Here is a 15,815-nt window from a genome sequence, read left to right on the forward strand (position 1 = left end):
TTTTCTACATGCACATTTTTTTTTTTTCTAGGGATGGACTTGAAAATGAATGAGGCTCAGGAGATGAGAGCCTTTCTTGGGGGTTGGGAAGTAAGTAAACAAAACCACATTTTAGAGAGTGAGAAAAACTCCCTAAAATGTTCTTAAGAACCACTTGATAAAGAAGAGGACTGTAGATATAACTTTGTTGTCAACCGTTAGGTTTGACGTTGGTGTCTTAGAGTGGTGACATTTTATGGGTTTTTTCAAGGACAGAGCCAAGTACTTTCCCTTTCAGGGCCCTGTTTCATCTAGAACAGGGCTCTGAATATCATGCAGATCAGTTCCTTTTTGTAAACATGCCAAGTATCTAATCTATGCTGAGCATTGGATAAGCCACTTAGGGTACCCAGATAACCAGGGTTGTCCGCAGTGGTAGGGGAAGAGGTAAGTATAAGCCAGATGAATTGATTGCAAGGGGCTGAAAACTTACTGAAACTGGTAAGGGTGTCTGGCTCTAGACACTGTTGGATCCAGGGCTTCAGGCAGACATTTATCACGTAATCACACTAAAGGGGTGACATGGTCAGGTGTGATCACATAGGGTTCATCATGAGTAGACAGGGATGAATGTGGAAGCTGGAAGGCCAGATTCAAAGAGCAGCCATTGGAATGGTCTGGGCAGAAAAGCATGATGGCTTGACTAAGTAGGTGAGGTGGGGAAGAGGTGAATGGATTAGAAAACAGAGATGAGGGAGAATGCAATCACTTGGTGTAGCGGAGGGTGGCAGGTGTCTAAGGGTAAGGAAGAGGGAGGTATCAACAGTAATTCTTAAGTTTTTGACTTTCCATCTGGGTAGCTGGCAGAGATAGGTTATTTTTCTTACTTTAGCCAAGAGAGATGGGTATAAAAATTTAGACTTAGAAATGATGCATGATTGCAATATAACTGACACAACTGTAATATATTTAAAGCATACAGTGTGATGATTTGGTACATGGACAAAGGGTCCCCACCACCGAATTAATGAACATGTTTATCACCTCATACACCTCATATATTTACTTTTTTGTTTTTTGTGAGAACACTTATATTCTACTCTCTTAGCAATTTCAATTATACAACAGAGCATTATCAACTGTACTCACCGTGTTGTATGTTAGAGCCTCATCAGACCTGATTCATCTCATAACTGAAAGTTTGTACCTTTTAACCAGTGTTTCCCTATTTCCCCAACCCCAACCCCTGCCAACCACTGTTCTACCCAATATGAATTCAAATATTTTTAATTAAAAAAATTTTTTAAGATTCTGCATATAAGTGAGATCATGCAGTAGTTGTCTTTGGCTTATACTACTTAGAATGTTTTCCAGGTTCATCCATGTGATTGCAAATGGCAGGATTTTCTTCCTTTTTAAGGCTGAGTAATCTTTTATTTTATGTGCATACCGCATTTTCTTTATCCATTCATCTGTTGATGTGCATTTATGTTGTTTCCATGTCTTGGTCATTGTTACTAATGCTATGATGAACACAGGAATCAGATATCTCTTTGGGAAGGTGATTTCACTTTCTTGCATTATATACCCAGAAGTAGGATTGTTGGATCGTAGGGTAGTTCTATTTTTATATTTTTGAGGGACCTCCATACTCTTTCCCATGGTGGCTGCACCAGTTTGCATTCCCACCAATGGCTCCCAAGGTTCTCTTTTTCCCACATCCTCACCGGTTCGTGTTATCTTCTGTTTCTTGATAAGAGCCATCCTAACAGGTGTGAGGTGATATCCCACTATGGTTTTGGTTTGCCTTTCCCCAATGATGAGTGATATGGAGCACCTTTTCATATATCTATCAGTCATTTGTATGTCTCCTTTGGGAAAAAATGTCTATTCTGGTCCATTCTGTAATTAGGGTCTTTGTTATTAATTAACTAATTAATTTGTATTTTTGCTACTAAGTTGTAGGAGTTCCTTATATACTTTGGATATTCCCTTATCCACTAAGTGGTTTGCCAACATTTTCTCCCGTTCTGTAAATTGTCTTTTCATTTTATTGGTCATTTCTAAGTGTCCATCCAACCAGAGAGTGTATAATCTCTACATCAGGGAGGCAGTCTTGCTTTTATGTGTTCAGTTATCCCCCACAGGAGTCGTGAGAGTCGGGAATGAGGAAAATGATGCTAAGAGTGTGGTATGAGTCGTAGTAGCCACAGTAGCAGTGGGAGGCATTGGGGGACTGCTGGGAGCACAGGGTCTGCAGCCAGGCTACCTACCAGCATTCAGTCTCAGCACAGTCTTTTACTAGGTAGCTGACCTTGGGCAAGGGACTCATGTCTCCTGTTGCTCAGTGTCCTCATCTTGAAAGTGGAGTGGGGTGAAGTTACCAATCTCAAAGGGTTGTCCTGAAGATTAAATGAGACAAAACATACAAAATGTCTAAACTGATATGGGCATATAGTAAGTGCTCAATAAAGATGAGTTACAGTCATTGTTGTCATGCACACCTTCCTCCCAGATGGCGTGGTGTGGTGATAGTGGAGGTCCCCCTAGCTGCTCCATTTTTCTTGACCTTGATTTGGGAGGCTTTTGCATTTCCCTGCTGCTTGGAATTAGGAGTAGCCATGGCCAGATGACTTACTTTGGCCACAAAATATAAGTAGAAATGATGTGTCACTTCTGGATGGAAGTCTTATTTTATTTATTATTATTATTAAAGATTTTATTTATCTATTTATTTAAGAGACAGACAGAGAGAGTAAAGCGGGGGGAGGAAGAGGGACAAGCAGACTCTGCGCTGAGTATGGAGTCCAATGTCGGGCTCAATCCCAGGACCCTGAGATTATGACCTGAGCCACAATCAGGAGTTGAACGTTGAATCAACTGAGTCACCCAGGCACCCCGGGATGGAAATTTTAAAGCCAGTATGCGATTTACCACATCTGTCTTTCTCTCTGCCATGGTAACCCATGAGCCTGGTAACCTGCAATGTTGGTTGCTTCATCAATCTGGTACCAGAGTGAGGATACAAGGGACAGAGTCCTTAGCCGACCTGTGATAAAAATAGACTGTGCAGGAGAAACCGAGTTTTGCTGTTTTAAGGCCCTGAAACTGGGGCTTGTTTGTTACTGCAGCAAAATTCATCCTACCTCGACTGATACAGTGGTGGCCACTAGAAACCAAACCATTGAAGATCTTTGTTCTTCAAACGAATATTGCAGAGGCTCACACCTCCATCACATTTTACAATGATTCCGTCATATGGATCCAGATAAAGGAAAGGGGGGTGGGGTAAAAAACTTCCTTAGCTTTTGGAGAGAGATTCTACTTAGCTTTGAAATAATCTTAAATGGATTCTTACTGGAAAAAAACAACAACAACAACAACAACCTGGGGCTTGATGGAAAGTACACAGCTTTCATATATAATGAAAATGGAAGTGGGTATCACAGCACATGTGAAAAGGAAATCTACGAAAACCACAGAGCGTTTTAAGAGGTTAAAGGTAAAAGCAAATGGGCTTATTATGTATCAGTTAAGTAAACACAGGCTTCTTGAACCAGAATGGGAGAAGGTCTGGTCATCATCCAACTTTTTGGAGATGTATTTAAAATATGGCATTAGGCGCACGTGGGGTTTTTGTGTTTATCACCCTCCTGAACAGAATGTGTAAGAGCAGAGACTGACTTAGAGCCTGGACCGAGAAACGGAGTTTTAGATATCTCAGAAAATTGAAATAAAATCCAGGATTCCCCGGGGGTTTGTGGATCTTGAAAAACTAGGGATTTTTACCCTAATCATGATCTATGAAGTCTTTCTTTTTCTTTTTCTTTTTTTTTAAGATTTTATTTATTTATTTGACAGAGATCACAAGTAGGCAGAGAGGCAGGCAGAGAGAAAGAACGGGAAGCAGCTCCCTGCTGAGCAGAGAGCCTGATGTGGGGCTCGATCCCAGGACACTGGGATCATGACCTGAGCCAAAGGCAGAGGCTTTAACCCACTGAGCCACCCAGGCGCCCCTCTTTGAGGTCTTTCAGTTTCAGAAATGTATCTAATGTTTCAGGCATGTTTACTGTAGACCCTGGAAATGATGTTTTTTGAGGGGTGAGATGCTCCCAGGCCTCAAACTTGACAGTAGATATTTTGGGGTGTGTGATTAACATGGGAATTAATTTCTAGGTTTTGTGGCTTGGTTGCTGATGTCATCTGGTAACAGAGTGGAACAGATTCACTCTGGGCACTCGCATGGGCTTGGCTGTGTTTCGCATGCCATGTCCGTGGGAATGTGATTTCTTGGAGCCCATGTGTGCAGAGCCATGGCCTGAGGGACCGTTAACAGTGAAGAACACTGCTTTGGCAAGGGACAGACCCTAGTCTGTGTCTTCAGCTATGCTTTGATTAGCAAAGGATCAGATATCCTGTCTCTGCAACTAGATTCTTGAGGATAGAAGCCATACATATTTTTTGTGAGAAGACTGATCTGAGTTCAAATTCTGTTTTTGCTACTTCCTTGTGAAACAAACTTACACCCACTGAGTGTCAGCTTCCCTATATGCAAAATGAAGGGGTGTTGAAACCGACCTCCTATGGTTTGTTGTTGCATGTAAATCCCTTAGCTCAGTTTCTGATAAATAATAAGAGGAGAATATATTGTATCTTAACATTCTATATAAAACACAGGGAGATGCAAAGAGCCTTGGAACACGAGTCCCAGCTTCAAACCCATGTGTAGCTTGGAGGGGTCTCTCTTGGTTGTCTGTACAAATGTGCTTTATGGCTTCTGTCTTTGGTCCACCCCAGCTTGGGTTTGTGGTATTGATGTGATCATCTAGGTGACATGCTAGATATTTATCAGTGTGTATATCATGGGGATGGACCAGTTGTCGCACGTAGGATGGCACTCTGAATATCTGCCCTTGGCAAAGGCGTTCTGTGCAAGCGTGAATCATGGCCCAGATGCAAACATCCATCCCTGTTTTAGTTAATCCATGGGCACAGTGAAGACAGACATGGTTTCCACAAATACTAGGTATCTCATCATATTGTGGGCACCTGAGAAGGGGCTGGGTCAATCATGACTGTCAGTCAAAGACAACAGAATCCCAACTCAGTAGGATAAGGTATAAAGGAATTTGTAGGCTTAAGTTACTGGGGGGAAAAAAAATCAGTTGACAGATTTGCATTTAGGTGTGTCTGCATTCACGGGCTCAGATGATGGATTAGAAGCTTAGTTGTACACTCTTTACTCTTCGTTTCTGCTTCCCTTTGCGTGGGCTCTGTTCTCAGGCAGGTTTACCCTTCATATTAACCTGACCAGATGGCACCAACATTGCCAGGTTTATTGTTTTTAAATATTTTATTTATTTATTTGTCAGAGAGAGCATGAGCAGGGGGAGTGGCAGAGGGAGAAGCAGGCTCCCTGCTGAGCAAGGTCCCCAATGTGGGACTCGGTTCCAGAACCCTGGGATCATGACTTGAGCTGAAGGCAGACGCCCAACCGACTGAGCCACCCAGGTGTCCCAACTTTGCCAGGTTTATAGATGGCTCTCCTGGCTTGAAGTACACCAGAAAGGGAGCTCCTTTTTTTTCCAGTAGACCCAAGAAAAGACCTAGAGTTACTTCTTTGAATGCCTTTCCATTGTCACTTGCCCATCTCTGAACCAACATCTATTGGGATGCGCTGCTTTGCTTGGCGGTGTCTGCTTTCCATATGTACCGCAGAGATGAGGGTCTTTAACCACGTGGACTGGGAGGAGAGGCTCATTCCCACGGAAGGGGCAAGTTGTTATGGACAAAGCTAAAACAGCAGCTGTCCATTACCATGGTGTCACGCAAAGGAGCTAGGGAACTACGAGATCGTACTGTCCTTTTCAGTCTCGGTCACTCCCCATTCATCATGAATACATGGCTCTCAGATGAAAACAAAGAGTGTTGTGTCTGAATTCTTTCCTCTAAGAATTCAGCTAGTCTGCAAGGCTCTGCTTCCACTCATCAAAACATGAGAACATGGATTTGTCATCCCACTTCCTTCTTGCCCACAGAGGACAGCCCGGAGAAGATGCTTCAGGGGGAGGCGTCGGTGGGATGTGGTGGCTGATGTCATATGGGTCTGACAGGCTCTTTAAGACTGTATTTGTAAAGTTTTGGAGTCATAAAGGAAAGGAAAAACCACAGCATGATCATCCAGGCATTTCTTTCTTCCCTCTTATTTTTCCTCAAAGCTGTGGTACTTCGAGGGAAATTTAATCCTTATATTTCTGTTTAATTTGTAGTATACTTAGGTCATCCAAATGGAGCCTGTAAAGAGCTATTTGATGTCCAGGAAGAATTATGGGCTTGTATATAAGCATCTTAAAATGTGTATGTGCTCATGCATGTGTGTGTGAGTGAATGTGTGTACGTATGTTAGGTCTGAACTCAACAGCAAATGAAGTTCAAGCCTCAAAGTTAGATAGAAAGATGTATGCAGAGACTTTACTTCTTTTCCTTTTCAGAACTACATATGGGATAATAGAAACATAATGCATCCTTCCTCAGACCAGACAACCCAAGGATGGGTATCACTTTCAATGGCAATTTTTGGGTAGCGTTTTCTAGGTTCATTGTCTGTATTTTCTCCCCTCTCACTCTTAACTCTCTCCAGTCTGACTTACATCACCCGTGTCCATCCACACCCATCTCCATACTGTCCTTGAACTCCTCCATGATGCTGCTGAGTCCAATGGGCATGCTTCTCATACGGGCCCATCCAGTGGAGGCTCTCTTTCTCCAGTGATGTGACCCGTCAGCAGCATATGACACAAACAAATACACTCTCCTCTTTTTTTTTTTTTTAATCTTCTCTCTTTTAAGATTTTATTTATTTATTTGATAGAGATCACAAGTAGGCAGAGAGGCAGGCAGAGAGAAAGAACAGGAAGCAGGCTCCCTGCCGAGCAGAGAGCCGGATGCGGGGCTCGATCCCAGGACCCTGGGACCATGACCTGAGCCGAAAGTAGAGGCCTCAACCCACTGAGCCACCCAGGTGCCCCTACACTCTTCTCTTGATGTAGCTCCTCACTTGGTTTGAATAATTCCAGAATTTCCCATTAATCTCCTGCATTGCCCTACCTCTCCGGCTACTCTCCTCCGTCCCCCTGCCTTGTCCTCCTCCTCAACCCAGCCTTTAGATAGTGGAGGTCCTCCGGGCTGAGTCCCTCGATTCGCTCTCAAGGTGACTTCACTTCTGTGGGTTCAGTGCCATTTCTGTACTAGTGGTTCTCAAATTTCCATCTGTCTCCCAGGCAGGTGCATTGAGCTCCAGGGAATATAACCAGATGCCCCTGCCCATCTCCACGTGGGCATCTCAAGGCACCAGAACCGTAACACTTTGAACTGAAGTCATCACCCAAGCCCTATCCTCCCAGACTGTTTGTTCCCTCGGGTCCTTGCCTTAGTGGAAGACACATTCTAGAACCTCATTCCTTTTGTCTCCCGCCACCACTTTAGTCCCAGTTACCATCATTTACCACCTGCCTGGCCTCCAGTTTCGCTTCACGTCCACGGTGCCCCATTCTGGCACTCTCCCTGCTCTGTAGGCACAGCTGTCTTTTTAAAGCTCTAATGACGTCTTGAGCCATCAGTGCGTTTCCATGGTGCTTAGGACAAAAATGAAGATCCTTCACAGTGTTTATGCTACACGGGCTTGTCCCCGTCCATGTCCCTAGTTTTGTGACTTAACACCCCCTCTTGCATCCTGGGCTGCAGCCGTTGTGGGTTCTTTTCCTTGAAGGTGCCCTTCTCCTCCCACAGTGCTGTTCCGTCTATCTAGAATTTTCTCTCCCTCCTCTCCCACGTACCTCGGTAACTCTAACTTGTCATTCTGACCTCAGTGTAAGCATCACCACTCTGGGGAAATGTCCCTTGACCCCATGTCCTGTGGCAGATGACTTTGTTCTCTATATCCATGAAATTGTGCTCTTTCCCCTTTGAACGTTGATCTTGGCTTGCAATTATATTTTAATATATGTGTACAAATACATTATCTCATATAGGACAATACATTTATACTTGATAAATAATTATAAATAAATATATTATATGCATATTTGTATTTATGTTATATATAATAAATACTATATATTAATATAAATATAAATAATTTATTAAATTGTATCCTGATTTAGTATTACATGTATAACATCTATTTCTGTATATTACGTGTATATATGTTAATATTTCTCATTAGACTTCAAGAACGGAAACCATGTGTGTCTCAGTCATCATTATATCTTCAGTATAGTACATTTCGGGACATTTAGTAGGCATTCCAGGTTAGTTGGGGTTTATCGGTCTGGGTGGCTTTGAAAACGCACCACTCAGATCTCTCGCTATGGGACATATTATGGACCGAAGGTCCCAGCTGCCTTCCTTCTGAATCCTGCACCGTGTCTGCATGGAGCTCGTGCTTCCGTGGGATGGTCTCAGCCAGTAACAGCCCTTTCAAGGGAAAGCAATGAAGGGCTGTTCCTGTGGGATGTGCATCTCCTCTACTAGGCGCCTTTGGTTCGAGGACTCGTCATTGGCCTGGCCAAAATATTCTGGAACTGAGCTGCAGTCCGAGACCCTTCCTCCCTCATTCTGCTTCCTTTGTTCTCTTTTTCCGTGAGTGTTGGACCTCCGTCATGGTCTGAAGAATCTCCCTGCTTTTTCCTGCTCTCTCTCCTTCATTGTTCGGACACTTCCCTGGCGAATCTCTAGCAGGTCTGTTCTTATCATAGTGTCTATGTTTTGGGGGGACCCAAACGAACACAGCTGATACCAAGAGTGATCCGAGAAAGCAGAGGGGAAGAAGGGGATTTGGGATTGGCCCCCCTCACAGCCCGGTTGACAAAGAGGACTTCCTTTCAAGTGGGATGAGGGTCACTGACAGTCCCTAATGCAAGGCAGCAGCCCCATCGCTGAAGATTTCACATGTGGTGACCAAGGAAAACATACCAGTGGAGGGGACATCATTGCCAGAGTAACGGTTTGGGGATTTGAAAGATATGAAGGCGCAGTGCTTTCTAGGACAGTGGAGTTGGCTGGTTATTGCCAAGTTACCTTGGTGCTCTGAAAAGGACTATTAAGAAGCTGATGGCCAGTAAAAACAGTTGAAGGTGGGGCACCTGGGTGGCTCAGTGGGTTAAAGCCTCTGCCTTCCGCTCAGGTCATGATCCCGGGGTCCTGGGATTGAGCCCCACATTGGGCTTTCTGCTCAGCAGGGAGCCTGCTTCCTCCTCTCTCTCTGCCTGCCTCTCTGCCTACTTATGATCTCTGTCTGTCAAATAAATAAATAAAATCTTAAAAAAAAAAAAAACAGTTGGAGGCTATGTGTGAGCGCTAAGAGCCCTTTTACCACCTTGCAAGGAGACCTGTATTTCCTGCAGTGTTTGAGAGAACACAGGTGGAAATCAGATTGAGAGTCTGATAGAGTTGCAGAGCCCCAGAAAGGGTTAAGTGCTTAGCGATGGCAAATCTTTTCTGATAATGCCAGGGTCGTGGTTGGGAAGATCTAGGATCCTGACATATGGGATAGTGACATCTAGGTGGATGTCCCTGAAGATTTGGGCTCTCTAGACATTGAACCCCCAGAGTTTGAAGAGTTGTCTGGCCTCTTTCTAGGACGTGCTCCCAAATTCTTCCAGGCTGGAAGATGCTGCAGACATCTTGTCCTTGCTTCGATGAACCACCTTCTCCTTCCCTAAACTTCTTCAAAATGGAGATGAAGCTGGAACCCTCAGTATTTCACCTGCTCAGCTACTATGGGAGGAGGTTTGGGGCTCAGAGGTCTGAGCGAATAGATGCCCCGCCCTCACCCCACCAGCTACCTCATCAGCTGGATGTCACGCCAATAATGAGGGTCAAGTCCCAGCGTAACATGGTGGGGGGGGGGGGGATAATGGAGGGATAGCCCAAGCTTGGTTATGTGTGAGTAGGTTGGAAAAGCAAAGAACCAGAAAGATTCTTTGTAATACACTGTAAGTGTGTTAGGGTTGATTTTTACTTAAATATAAATCTCAAAGATGGCTCATTCTTTTACCTGGTTAGTTGCAGTGCTAAAGGGGGACTCAGAGTACATAATATCAGCTGTCCTGGTCATCATCGTCAGCATTATCCAGTCATCGCTGGCACTAGAACAACTTACCTATTGAAAGAGCAGTTTGTATCAAGCCCTGCGATGGGCGTTAGAACTCACTTCACGTCACAATAGCCCTTGGGTTGTATGTGAATAGTCTCTCCAGTTTCAGAAATGGAAACTGGGATTTAGAGACAAAGCATTTGCCCAACCTCATCATGTTGACAGCAGAACGAAGATGAAAACGAGTCTGCCGTTGGGGTTGGAATTCTGCCCTCGATGCTCCTTCTACGAACAGGCTGAAATTCTAATAAACCCACAGTATTTTGGATACTCTGTTTTTAAATTAAACCGAGCAGGAGAAAAATGACTGACTACTTCTCTCACTCCACAAATACAGATGCACCCAAGTACCTGTCAAACATCGGAAATAAAACCCGGATAGCCTCCCCAGGCATCTGGTTTGATGGGATGGGTCTACCAACACTTCCATTTTTTTCATTGGAGAAACTGAGTCTCAGGCCCCTTGAGGAGCCTGTGGGTGTTGCCGGGGCCATCACTCAGGCCTGAGGCGTCTCTGTCAGGGTTTTATTGAGCAGAGCTGCCTGCCGCCATATGCATTTAAATAATGAACAAGGATCAATACGTGTCTTTGTTCTTCTTGTCCACATTCCCTTGATGATGGCCCGAGAACAGGAGGCCAGATTCACCACGAAGCTTCAGCCTGCTGTGGAAGCTCATTATAGCCTCACTGGAGCTAAGTTTTCCTCATCGAGAACCACGAGAGACATTGAAGAGGAGAATAGGAGAGGTCAGAGGGAATTCACCAGGATCTAAATCTTGAATGCCAGTGAGCTAATGCGGCTGCGTTTCCATAAAGAGACACCGTGTCATCCATCAGCAAATGTTTATTCAGTAGTTAACACCAACCCAGCTACGAGGCAGGCTAGCCCAGTAGTTAGAGTGTGCCCTGGGTCCAGGTAGATCTGAGGTCAAACTCCATTCCTGCTGTTCACTAGCTGTGGGAATTTGGGCAGGTCCTTTTGCTTCCTCCCCTCCCTCTCCCTTCATTCTTTGCAAATTTACAGACGTATAACAGGAAAAGTTGAGTCTTACAGTGCGTGAGTGTTCAGTGATTACGGGTAGATATATATGTCATATATATATATATATATATATCACGTGTGTGTGTGTGTGTGTGTGTGTGTAATCACCACCTACATCAGGAGATAGCATCCCTGAGTGTTCTCTCATGCTGCTTCTGGATCTATATACTCCCACCAAGAGACGATCATTATTCTGACTTCCGTCTTCCATTGGCTAATTTTGTCTGTCCTTGAAATTCGCATACACAGGATCATACAGAAGAGACTCTCCCGTGTGTGTCTCAGTTCACTCCCTGTGATACCTGTGAGTTCCATCGGGGTGGCTGTGTGTGTAGCAACAGTTCATTTCTTATTTTGACAACGTATTCCATCGTGTGAACGTAACACCGCGTCCTCATCCGTTCTCTAGATGCGTGTCTCCACCATTCCGGGGGTTTGGCTATTGTAAATAAACATGTTAGGAACATTCCTGTGCTTATTTTCTCATGACCTGTGCTGTCACTTCTGTTGGGAGCACAGCTAGGAGTGGAGCTCCTGGGCCGGTTTCTTTCTGTGTTTGGAGTTTCAGTTTCCTTATTTAATCTGCTTGGATTAAAGGAGGTCCATAGCCTCACACATATCAATGACTCCATAATTGTAAGAATTATTCCGATTATGTGTTTCCATGCTCCAAGCTTAGAGATCGCTGTTTGGACCTAACCTTTTCTCGGAAGTGGTGCAGACTCTTCAATCCAGGACCCAGTGTGACCGTGACATTGCGCTGAGCCGCCCGGTGTTTGTGCGGCTCTGCATGGAAAGTTGAGGTGTGGCACTGACTTCCCATCTGCCCGGGTCGACAGCGGGCTCCTCCCACCCAGACTTGCTAAGGGAGCACTTCTTCACCGTTGGCTTTGTTTCGTCAGACCACAGAGAAGGCCCGTGCTTCACTGCCTCCTGTCAGCAAGCTGGGGCACGGACCGTGATCTTTGAGGATGAGCTCTCTTTATAGCCTTGTTTTCCTTTTTGAAATTGTTGCCCTAAAACAGTATCTAGATTAGCCAAGTGAGATTCTAAAAGAATCAAGACACAAATGCTGAAGGAATTCGGAGTCTTCCCTGGGCCCCCAAAATGGGGCGGAGCTAAAAACAGGGAACCTGAGAGTCCCCGGGACCCTCCATCCACACAGGACCGTGGCCATGCCCTTAAATCTACATGAGCAGAAACTCGGGCAGACCTAAACAGATTGTGGTTGGAGTCAGAAGACAGCCTTGGAGATGTAATAAATCAAGGACAATTGTAAAGGTGCTTTGTGTTCTAGGATGTTGAAACATCTCTCTCTACCTAATGGAACCTTCCCCAAGGCGCTATTAACTGTAGGCATAGGTTAACATGAAGAACCACTCTCTGCCCCATCCCCTTTTTCTTCTGCAAATAATGGGATGATGTTTCATCTCCAAAAATAGCCTGTTGGGCTTGGAACCTGTTCCCTTCCCCTCCTAGGACTCCACGGGATTATTGGATTATGAAGCAAAAGGCTTTTTCAAGCTTGCTGGCATGGCTGCCTGGTGTCAGAGGGCAGAAAGCCAACGTTCGCTGAATGCATGGGCTCTTTGAGCTTTAAAAATATCAAACACCGAAGTTGTTCCAGGCACTGTGCTGGGTGCCTTTATGGTCTCAACTAGTTCTTATGATGACCTTATTATAAAATCAAAACTCCCTCTCCCCTTCTCATTTTGACATGAAGGAGCAAGCAGGTCCTCATCTTGGCGGGTGCAGTAGGAAGGTAGCAGAGCTGGGCGGGGTGAGAATTCCACAGCCCACGCCTTTAATCGGGAAAATATGTCATTTGCAAATGGAAGTTACCACTGCTGAAGTTTAGATTTGGGATTCCTGAGATTTTTCCACCGACGTTGGTTTGAGAATTTTATTGTTCCCCTTACATCTAAGCCGGTGCCCTAGAAAAGTGAGCCTTGGTAATTATGGCCAAACCAACCTTCATCTGGTGGTCCACAAAAGGAAAGGGTGCTCACCCAGCCTGCTCTGCGTGTTCCTTCCCAGATGAAGAATTTATCTTTACCCCTGATTTCCCACTTGCCTGGAAGGTGATGGTAGGTGTCTATTACTATTCTTGATGATCCGGTCTTCTGGACGGCTCTTCTTTGCCCCATGTTGGGAAGAGTTTCATAGTACTAAATGTTTTCCAGAGATTTTTTTTTTAGAGGTAAATAAGACAGCTTTTATTACCAAAAAGGTATTTGCACACCGTTGTAGCACTACTGCATCAATTTAGAAAATGGACTTCTCCAAAAGCAAATTAAAATGGGTTCTTCAGGTGACCCAAAATGAAAACCACTATTTTCACGTTTCCTTAAATCAAACTACAAAGCACAGTTAAAAAACATTTTACATTAAAATCTTGGCTTTGTCTGTCTTTTGGGAGGTTAATACCTGGGGGGTGGAAATTACCAGTGATTTCTGGTTTTATTTTTATTTCTCAAACCATTAGACCACGTGATATGTATAAAAATAGAAGTGTAAACACATTTATGTCCAGAAGTCACTCTATCCCACAGTGTATTACAACACATCGACATTTTTCATATAATATTCTTTTAAAACTCATAAGTTTTACAGTATATTAAGCTCATAAGAGACTTCAAAGAGTCCTTCCCTATTCGGCCTGGCTGTTTAAGGCATGCACATCCTCTTGGATGTGGTGGATTGATTCAGGGTGAACACATGAGTCCTTTGCTGAGATCAGGGGCGATGCTGGGAGGCAGTGGGTTTCCCTCCTTTAGAAATTATGAGCTACTCTGGGAATAATCTAAGCCTCGTACTGCTGAGAGCCATCTTTGGTTTTCATGTCAATTAGGCCCATAAGAAATGTGAAGTCAATGGGGAGGAATGAAGATATGGGAGTTAGACAGACAGAATGACAGACAGAGACAGAAAAAGGAGGAGTCTAAGGACATATTCTAATAGAACTTTGGATTCTGCTATGCCTAACGCTTCTTTCTTGGTTACCTGAGGCACCACGGGGGTGTGCCACTCAGGTCTTCCCACCGTGAGTATCATGGTTGGAAGCCTCAAATGTTTGCAACTTAGAATCTGCCAGTGTTCACTGGGAAGCCACCCTGTCCCTTGGGCTGCTCCAGCCAATCACTAAGCTTGGTGGGGGTCCCAGAACAGGACCATTTCTCTTCACTCTGGGGCTTCCATTGGTCTCAAACTCTGAAGCTTGATTGGAACTACCCTACCATCTGAGGCTCTTTCTACCCAATCCTGTTTCCTTTCCTCTTTCTTCTTCCGGCTGCCAGACCAGAGTGTCAGGGTCTGAAGGCTCTCCCTGGTCTAGTCTTTTGACCTTCACATATACCTCCCTAGTAGATCTCCTCACTGCCCAATTCTGTCTTGGCTTCTGCTTCCTGTAGGAACTGGGCAAACACACCACCCCAGTGCATTCCATTTTTGTTTCAGCTCATTTGAATCCGCTCCCTGTCATTTGCAACCCAAAGAATCCAGTTACAAAAATGGGATCTAGTATGTAAAGCAGCTTGGGAAGCCATAGGTCCTGAGCAGCTATTGGTTATGGTTCCTCTTATTCTCAAGTTTATCTACGGAGAGTCACGTGACTAAACAGTAAGAGTTACTCCTCCGCAGGGAGGTTTCTGTTTCTGTAGGAACGCCTTGAGGGTGGACCAGCCATGGAGGGTAATGAGATGGTGGGCGGGGCTCCACACAGGGTTCTGTATTCCCAGGGACTCTCTAAAGAGTTGATGGTAAACTCCAAGTCTCTTCATTTTGTGTCTCTCCTGGACTTGAAATCCTAGTTTTTGGCCGTTGGGGCTTGGATATCTCTGAGGCACTGGGAGCCCTACTGGTCTAAAGTGGCAGCTCTCTATTTTCTCCTTACATAATCTTCCTTAGCTTAAGGAATGCCCTACAGTGAATCCAGTAGTTTAGAACAAAAATCTGGGACTCATTCTTGATTCCTTCCCCTCTTCCCTCCCCATTCCATCAATCGCAATTTCCCCTCTACGAAAAGACTCATTACCTTCTTTCCTGCCCCCTAAGTAAGGCACAAAGTGCATTAGCCCTTGCCTGCCCCGTGGAAGTAACTCCCAAACATTAACTGTTCATTTCCATTCCCATTATCCCCAAATCTGGCATCATATAGACTTTCATAAGTCAATAATCAGCTTTTAAAAAATTACTAAGAGATTGTTTATTTTAATGAAATTCAGAAGGTGGCTTATCCGCCTATTTTCTTTCAGGAAGAGACCCCCTCATACCCAGAATAAAAGGAACAACGCTTGGAGAAAAATCAACTTCACATGTCCAAGCAATGCTTCGTCAACCTTGGAATGTCACAAACAATGTGATTCTAAAACTCACTGGGAGATTGGCATCGCGTTGCCAACTGTGTCTTTTGCCAAATTAAGTAATATTTTAAACATCGTTGTCTGCTCAAAAAAAAAAAAAAAACTCGCCATTTACAGCAACGTGGATGGAACTAGAGGGTATTATGCTGAGCGAAATGTCAATCACAGAAAGATAATTATCATATGATCTCCCTGATATGAGGAATTTGAGAAACAAGACAGAGGATCATAGGGGAAGGGAGGGAAAAATGAAAGAAGACAGAACCAGAGAGGGAG

The 15,815-nt window shown here is 44.4% G+C and overlaps 1 long non-coding RNA gene across 2 annotated transcripts in view; it reads left to right on the forward strand.

The window, feature by feature from the left end:
• LOC116572203 overlaps positions 1 to 15,815 on the forward strand; it is a 91,637-nt gene that overhangs the window by 22,479 nt on the left and 53,343 nt on the right. The gene's annotated exons all lie outside the window — the stretch shown is intronic.

Source organism: Mustela erminea, chromosome 13 (genome assembly GCF_009829155.1).
Source record: "Mustela erminea isolate mMusErm1 chromosome 13, mMusErm1.Pri, whole genome shotgun sequence".
Lineage (NCBI taxonomy): Eukaryota > Metazoa > Chordata > Mammalia > Carnivora > Mustelidae > Mustela > Mustela erminea.